Below are 7,797 nucleotides of genomic sequence, written 5' to 3' on the forward strand. Positions count from 1 at the left end.
GCCCCGGCCAAACCCTAACGACACTGGGCCAATTGTGCGCCTCCCTATGGGACATCCCAATCACGGCCAGTTGTGATACAGCCTGGAATCGAACCAGGGTCTGTAGTGACACCTCTAGCACTGAGAGGCAGTTTCTTAGACTGCTGTACCACTCGGGAGCCCCTAAATACTATTATACTTATGAGACAAAATGTGTAAGAAGGGTTCCCCAACTGGTGGCCACTTGGCCAGTGGGTGATTTTATTTGGCCCCCAAGTTACCTGAGCAAAATAATATATGTTTATTTTTATTGTAAAAACACAAGCAAATCAGCTCCAGGTGATTTAAATTTTGGAAATCTGTTCAAAAGTATTCCCACACATAATAAAGATATACTTGTATACTGTATGTAATTGTATACAAATGTAAGCAAAGTTTGAAATTATTATGTTTTAGTCAAATATTATATCTGTTTGGGCTTCTTGCAGTCAATTTGCAGTCTACAAATGATTTGTAATTACGTTCCAGCCCCCTGCCCATCCGCTCAAGAAAGAATCGGTCAGCAGGTGGATCTAGTTGAATATCCCTGGTATAAGATCTCCTTAACCTGTGTTTACCATAGACCTTATGTTCGGCGTTTATCCCCCCAAAAAACTATAATTTCTCCATAGGCTTTGGCCAACAGGTAATGGCGGAGTTAGTGCCTACAAACAGTCACCATTACTATTGCTCTCTATGTTGGTTACAAGTGAGTTTAGCTGTGCAGGTGATTTTAGCGTGTATTGATGGTTTAATGAGAAATCAGCTGGCCATAATCTGGTGGCTTTCCATGGTTGCAATTGGCCCCACGAGTCTTGCCAATGTGTCACGCCCTGACCATAGAGAGCTGTTTATTCTCTGTTGGTTGGGGCGTGATAGTGACTAGGGTGGGTCATCTAGGTGTTTAATGGTTTATGTTGGCCTGGTATGGTTTCCAATCAGAGACAGCTTTTTATCGTTGTCTCTGATTGGGGATCATATTTAGGCAGCCATTTCCCCTTTGTGTTTCGTGGGATCTTGTCTACAGATAGTTGCCTGTGTGCACACCAGTAGCGGTACGTTTTGTTTTGTGCTTTTGTTGTTTTGTTTGGTGAGTTTCTGTTTATTAAAAGATGTGGAACTCTCGCACGCTGCGCCTTGGTCCGATTACTATGACGAACGGACACAATGACTTTTAGGATGTGTGAACTAGTTACCATTACTGTCCTCCTCGAAAAAGTTAGGAGTTGAATGGTACAAAATTTGAAATTAGACGTTTCATGCTCTTAGAATGTTCTCATCTAGACACTAAAATGGTTATTTGGCTGTCCCCATAGGAGAACCCTTTGAAGAACTCTATTTGGTTCAGGTTGAACCCTTTTATTTTAATTTATTTATGTCACCTTTATTTAACCAGGGTAGCTAGTTGAGAACAAGTTCTCATTTGCACTGTGACCTGGCCAAGATAAAGCATAGCAGTGTGAACAGACAACACAGAGTTCCACATGGAGTAAACAATAAACAAGTCAATAACATGGTAGAAAAAAGAGAATCTATATACAATGTGTGCAAAAGGCATGAGGTAGGCAATAAATCGAATAATTACAATTAGCAGATTAACACTGGAGTGATAAATCATCAGATGATCATGTGCAAGAAGAGATACTGGTGTGCAAAAGAGCAGAAAAGTAAATAAATAAAAGCAGTATGGGGGGTGAGGTAGGTAAATTGGGTGGGTAGTTTACAGATGGACTATGTACAGCTGCAGCGATCGGTTAGCTGCTCGGATAGCAGATTTTTAAAGTTGTTGAGGGAGATAAAAGTCTCCAACTTCAGAGATTTTTGCAATTCGTTCCAGTCGCAGGCAGCAGAGAACTGGAAGGAAAGGCGTCCAAATGAGGTAGTTTAAGACCTGGAAGTATGTAGAACCAATCAGAGGTTGGGTATTCCTGAATGGGGCGGGGCTATGACTTCATAAGTGCTACTTATGCTATATAATTGGGCAGCTATGCCATCTTAACTTGCCACTCTGAGCTATATCAATATATAATGGGAAGCTATGCCTTCTTAACTGCACTTGAAAAGTCATTAACCCTTTAATGAATGAAAAGTGAAATAGTTMAATCATAGCAATAGTAATTATGGCAATAGCCTAATTATAACAATGATGATAATGATAGTAATAATAATAACATAAAAATAGTTGCGTAGTTATACGGTCCTTGTTGATTATTATGATGATTATACATATTATTGTGTTTATAACTTATAAATCAATAATGGCATTTTGCATGTGTAATAAATAAGGTCARCATGACAAAACAGGAAGTAAAATATSYACCTACAGGGCACACAGTGCCAGTATCTGCTGGCTTCTCAATSACACAAATTCAAGAGAAAATCACTCTGTGCAGATTGTGCTCTTATAGAATGAAAATCAGAAATAATTCAGATTCCATACAGTATTTTACTGAATGGGCYTTTTTCTGTCATTYAGTATTAAGTGTTTCCCTGAGATAAATGTGTGCATTGATGTTTCGGTAGGTTAGTAAACATGTTCAGTGTGATATAAAGTTCGTGGGAAGAGTTGAAAGTTTGAGAGAAGAAAGGTGGATGTTGCGCCTTTAAGAGTTAAGAAACTTGAAACCATGTTTGCGCAACAATCAGTGCGGCTCACAGCCGCCAAAGTGTCTAGACTGGCACATGATGGGAATCAACCAATGGCTCCAGAGCTTTCCTGGGGCCCCCGTGTGCACGGGCGAGTGTATCCGAAAAGAATAGCAGAGAGTGAGACTGGCAGCAAAGTCATTCAAGTTTTCCTTTAAACCACTCCTGAGTCTTGAAMCGGAGTAGCTACATCTGCATCCGTATGTTTGAGCAGCATAAAAACTCAATCTAAACTTTTTATTTCGGGGTTGCAAACGGATTATTCTACACTACGGTGGAAAATAACATTGGAATCTGAATGCGGCAAGGATTATTTGGGATTATTTCGTGGTGAAGCAACTCCATCGATGTGCCGTCAGAAGGATTCTAAGGCAAAGGATTTAACCAAGGGTGCTCAAAATCCAAGAAAAAACTATTTTGCTGTCGTTTCATGTTGTAGCTATAGCCTAGTTATTGGAGGAATATTATGGTTATAGCCTATGAATTGCTGCTCGGAAGATAGTCTTGGGAATTGTGTAGCCTCTGTAAAGACACACGTTTTCATGGAGTTGGTAGACGATATGGTTGTAGAATATAACAGACCAGTAAATGCATGTATGTCGCATTCTGTTTAGCTGTGCAATCTCGTACATTTGACTTTGTTTAATGCAACATACAACCGTAATTACATTCTAATGCTGCGAGTTAGTCATAAATCTACGACCCCCGGCTGCGCATGTAGTGCGCGCCGTTTACAAAACATGAATGTTGTGCGGAGCCAATAAATCAATGTGGAATCCTCACAGACCTGGACGGGAACAATACGACACATCCAAAACGGTCTAAATTGTCGTATGTTCAGGTCGAAACGCTCAGGTCTTATACGGCGACTCTGGAGAAGCCGTTTAGTCCCAGCCAGAGACGGGGGAGATGGGAGAAGCAAACGAAGCGAGGAGTTTCGGGACGGTTCGTGTGGCAGTAACCCAGAAAAAATACCCAAAACGGAGCTCGGGTCGGTGACCCGTGCCTCGCCATCTCTGGGAACTTTCGACGAAGTGTGCAACACAGACCTCACGGACAGCGAAGAGTCGGCGCCGGGGGACTTCGGACCATGGTCAGAGGGATGCCATGTGTGTCCCCGTCCCTCATCACCGAGGCTTCAGCCAGAACACGAGAAGACAGTAGAACGGTTACTTGCTGTTTGTTTCGAGACAGGGACCCTAGACCTCGGAGCCCCGTCTTGACCCGGGGTATTCGAAACTCTAGTCCCCGCGATGGAGGTATCCTCACGGGACGGGAGGGGAATACTGTCTCGGTGGCCGAGCAAGAACTCAAGAACGTTACCTATGCTCTTTTGAAAAGACTCAAGGAGAAACCGCTGGATGCCTTGTTGGAGGCGGTGGAGTCGAAAGGAGGGATGCCCAGTGACTGTGTTCTGGTACCCCAGACGGAGCTGCGTTTAGGTGGCCATCGACATCTCCCCCATTTCTGCTCTGTAAACTCTACCGATGGACTGACCTGCACCACTCGACTCAACTCAAAGCGCTGTGCCACTGTCAAAGCTTCCGGGCATTGGACAGCAGCGAAACGGTGTGCTGTAACCCTATCACTACAGTCTCTTGTGTGGGCCAGGTAGGACAACTGAGATTGGTTACAATCATACACTTTTACCCCATTACACAAATCAAATCTGTATAATTGAAAGGGTCTATTTTTTAGATAGGTTTACGCACAAGTGGCGCTAGTGAGGCTACACTTATAGATGCTTTTCAAACGTGATAACCAAGCACTGCGTGCCAATGCTCAAATAGCGATGCCCAAAAGGTAGGCCCACATTCTACTGAAGTCTGGTGGATGGTGAAAGATGGGACTCATTAGAAGGCCAGGCAGCGCTAAAGGTGTCCACCGTCTGTGAGGTGAAATTAAAACGCGTTCACAGTCACAAAAGTCAATTAATAATCACGTAGGGTTATACTTCTCTGCGATTAAGTGAGACATACTTGGACTCTTGAAGTTTTGTTGATGCGCATTGTTGTAAATATTTGGTTGCTTAGCCAATGCGCGGGAGTTAACATTTTCTAGCGAATTGTATGATTACAGCAACTGAATTCCAACTGTTGGAAGTGTAGCTAGCATACCATCCTCAAAAACAACACTGTACACACACTCACACAGAGCTAGAGGGAAAGGGAGAGCTTGCGTTATAATGTATTTGCATCAAATATTTTCTCTGCTAAGTACTCAACAACAACATTCCTCTATTTCAATGTTTTAGTTCATGATATGCGATTATATTCATTTGTTTAGCTTTTACGTTATCCATTTGAAGATCGCTCTGAAGTAGCGCTTTGAAAGGCTCGTTTTCCTTCCCTAGGAGGTCCCCCTCTTGCTATTTAGGTGAAGGAGTGGTGATAATATACAGTTTGCATACTGCTGGCGCCAGACTGACTAGCTGGGTATCTCACTGACTGAGTACTCCAGCAATTACTGGCTCCCCTCTTAAAGAACCCGCAGCCATTATATCCACTCCGTTCCCATGGCCTGTTTCTTTGTCCCAGACAACTATTTCGACAGTTCACCATTAGCTTTCTTGTTTTATGTATGGCAAATGCCCGTTGGCAACATGTAGCCTACTTTTCTTTTGTGTTCTTTATTTATAGCTGTTTAATTAGGACCTGAAAACACATTTTATATGTAATGTAATTCCGTTTTTAGTTATGAACCATTGGAAGTGCTTAGTCAACAGAGTTGTGAATGTCTCATCTTTTATTCTATATTCTGTCTGAAGATTGTATGTTGATCTGCCCATTCAACCATCAACAGCTTCTTTTTTACAGACATATGCAGATTGTTGTCTGTGTTTTCCCAGTAATCCATGTTACTTATTATTTCATATAGTAACAGATTATGCTCTGATACCTAACTATGTACTTCTACGCAGTACCAAGCATCTAACACACATATTTTGTATTTCAGAATCCCCACCACCTCCCTACTCACGACTATCTCCCTCAGATGACACAAGCCACTGGGTAAGTCAGGCAGTAACAGTCATGTTCCCCCTCAGCAACAGTGAGCCACAGAGATATCTGCTAAGTTCACAAGGCGTTTCACTGTATGGAGTTTTGGTAGCATTTTACTTCCCAGCACAGTTTTGTTTTGTCTTTTTAAAGTAATTAATATTTATTAATATAACATTTATATAGTTGTGAAAAATTAAAAGTAATTACATCTTGTACCCACTTCATCCAGGCTGTATCACAACCGGCCGGGATCGGGAGTCCATAGGGCGGCGCACATTTGGCCAGCGTCGTCCGGGTTTGGCCGTGTAGGCCGTCATTGTAAATAAGAATTTGTTCTTAACTGACTTGCCTAGTTAAATAAAGGTTAAATTAAAAATATATACCATGGGTGCCCAAGTGGTGCAGTGGTCTAAGGCGCTGCATCTCAGTGCAAGAGGTGTCACTACAGTCCCTGGTTTGATTCCAGGCTGTATCACATCTGGCCATGATTGGGAGTCTCATAGGCGGCGAACAATTTTCAGAGCATCGTCCGGGTTTGGCCGGGGTAGACCGTCATTGTAAATAAGAATTTGTTCTTAACTGACTTGCCTAGTTAATAAAGGTTTTTAAAAAATCAAAGTTATACCCCTTATTTTCTGTGCTGGAAAATGAAGTGTTACCAGATCTGGAATGTCGGGTCTTTTACCTCAAAGTTAGTCATGTGCCAGTACATTATTCCTGCATTCACATGCTTTCTCCTGCTTCAAATTCGTTTGTATTCTCCTCACACCTCTCTTTGAGGACATGGCGTATAGTAGGACCCACAACACAACGCTCTCTGGACAATAGTTAACTAACTTAAAGTCTATGGTTACAATGGTTTCCATGGAGCTCTGGATTTCACTCCCCTGTCATGTTCTGTCCTTTGCAGAACTATCAGATTCAACACTGTCGTACACTGAAACGTTGGCCCCCCACTCCCCCGACGTCGCGCCAAGACTCTTTCTCAGGTGAGACGCTACTGTCAACCAGCTTCCATGCTCCAGACGTATTACCACGGAATGATAGGCCAACATTAGCATTGGGGGCTATTGATTTAGCATTCAGTCCATTGATAGAAAGGGTGACATAGTTTAACACAAAAATTCACTTATTTCATTCCTTCATTGTTTGTTTTGGGATGGGTTTTATTGTTGGTTATATAATGTTGGAATACAGTAGTAGATGATATGAATTTTACTTTACGTCTAGTTTGGTTTGTGCTGTCTGTGCACTATTGTTTGTGGAGTTCACTCCTAACCAATCATTCTGATCAATAGGGAAGCAGTGTGTGACTGATAGAGAGATTGATAGGGGTATGAGTACATCTGCAATGCATTCATCATCTTTGTATTCAGATGAAAACCCTGATGAAGACAGCTTAGCTGTCCAAACTTTGGTTAAATAAATAATTGCATCTGAGCCATTAGAGTGCTGCTGCTTTTCCTTCGTTTTCTACTGTGTTCATGAGGCTCCAAATGGAAGAAACTAGACTGAAACAGGAGGGACTGACTGAAATTGACCAATAAGAAATTATTGTTTCAGGTTCACCATCGCAAACATTTTGCTACGGTGTGACTGCCCTGAAAGCAAACAGCCCAGTTCTTATTAGTATGAGCACCCTAAAGGTAAAGAGGAGTATAAACACTGGAGTAGGCCCCCCCTAAAGGTAAAGAGGAGTTATAAAACACTGGAGTAGGGTCCCCCCCCTAAAGGTAAAGAGAGTATAAAACACTGGAGTAGGGCCCCCCCCCTAAAGGTAAAGAGGAGTATAGAACACTGGAGTAGGGCCCCTAAAGGTAAAGAGGAGTATAGAACACTGGATAGGGCCCCCTAAAGGTAAAGAGGAGTATAGAACACTGGAGTAGGGCCCCCTAAAGGTAAAGAGGCGTATAGAACACTGGAGTAGGGCCCCCTAAAGGTAAAGAGGAGTGTTGAACACTGGAGTAGGGCCCCCTAAAGGTAAAGAGGAGTGTTGAACACTGGAGTAGGGCCCCCTAAAGGTAAAGAGGAGTATAGACACTGGAGTAGGGCCCCCTAAAGGTAAAGAGGAGTATAGAACACTGGAGTAGGGCCCCCTAAGGTAAAGAGGAGTATAGAACACTGGAGTAGC

General features: G+C 42.6%; 1 pseudogene; it reads left to right on the forward strand.

Moving 5' to 3' along the window:
- Nucleotides 1-2,804: 2,804 nt before the first annotated feature.
- On the forward strand, nt 2,805-6,734 carry LOC112078390 (mothers against decapentaplegic homolog 6-like; annotated as a pseudogene).
- The last annotated feature ends 1,063 nt before the right edge of the window (nt 6,735-7,797 follow it).

Source organism: Salvelinus sp. IW2-2015, unplaced genomic scaffold (assembly GCF_002910315.2).
Source record: "Salvelinus sp. IW2-2015 unplaced genomic scaffold, ASM291031v2 Un_scaffold5620, whole genome shotgun sequence".
Taxonomy (NCBI): Eukaryota; Metazoa; Chordata; class Actinopteri; order Salmoniformes; family Salmonidae; genus Salvelinus; species Salvelinus sp. IW2-2015.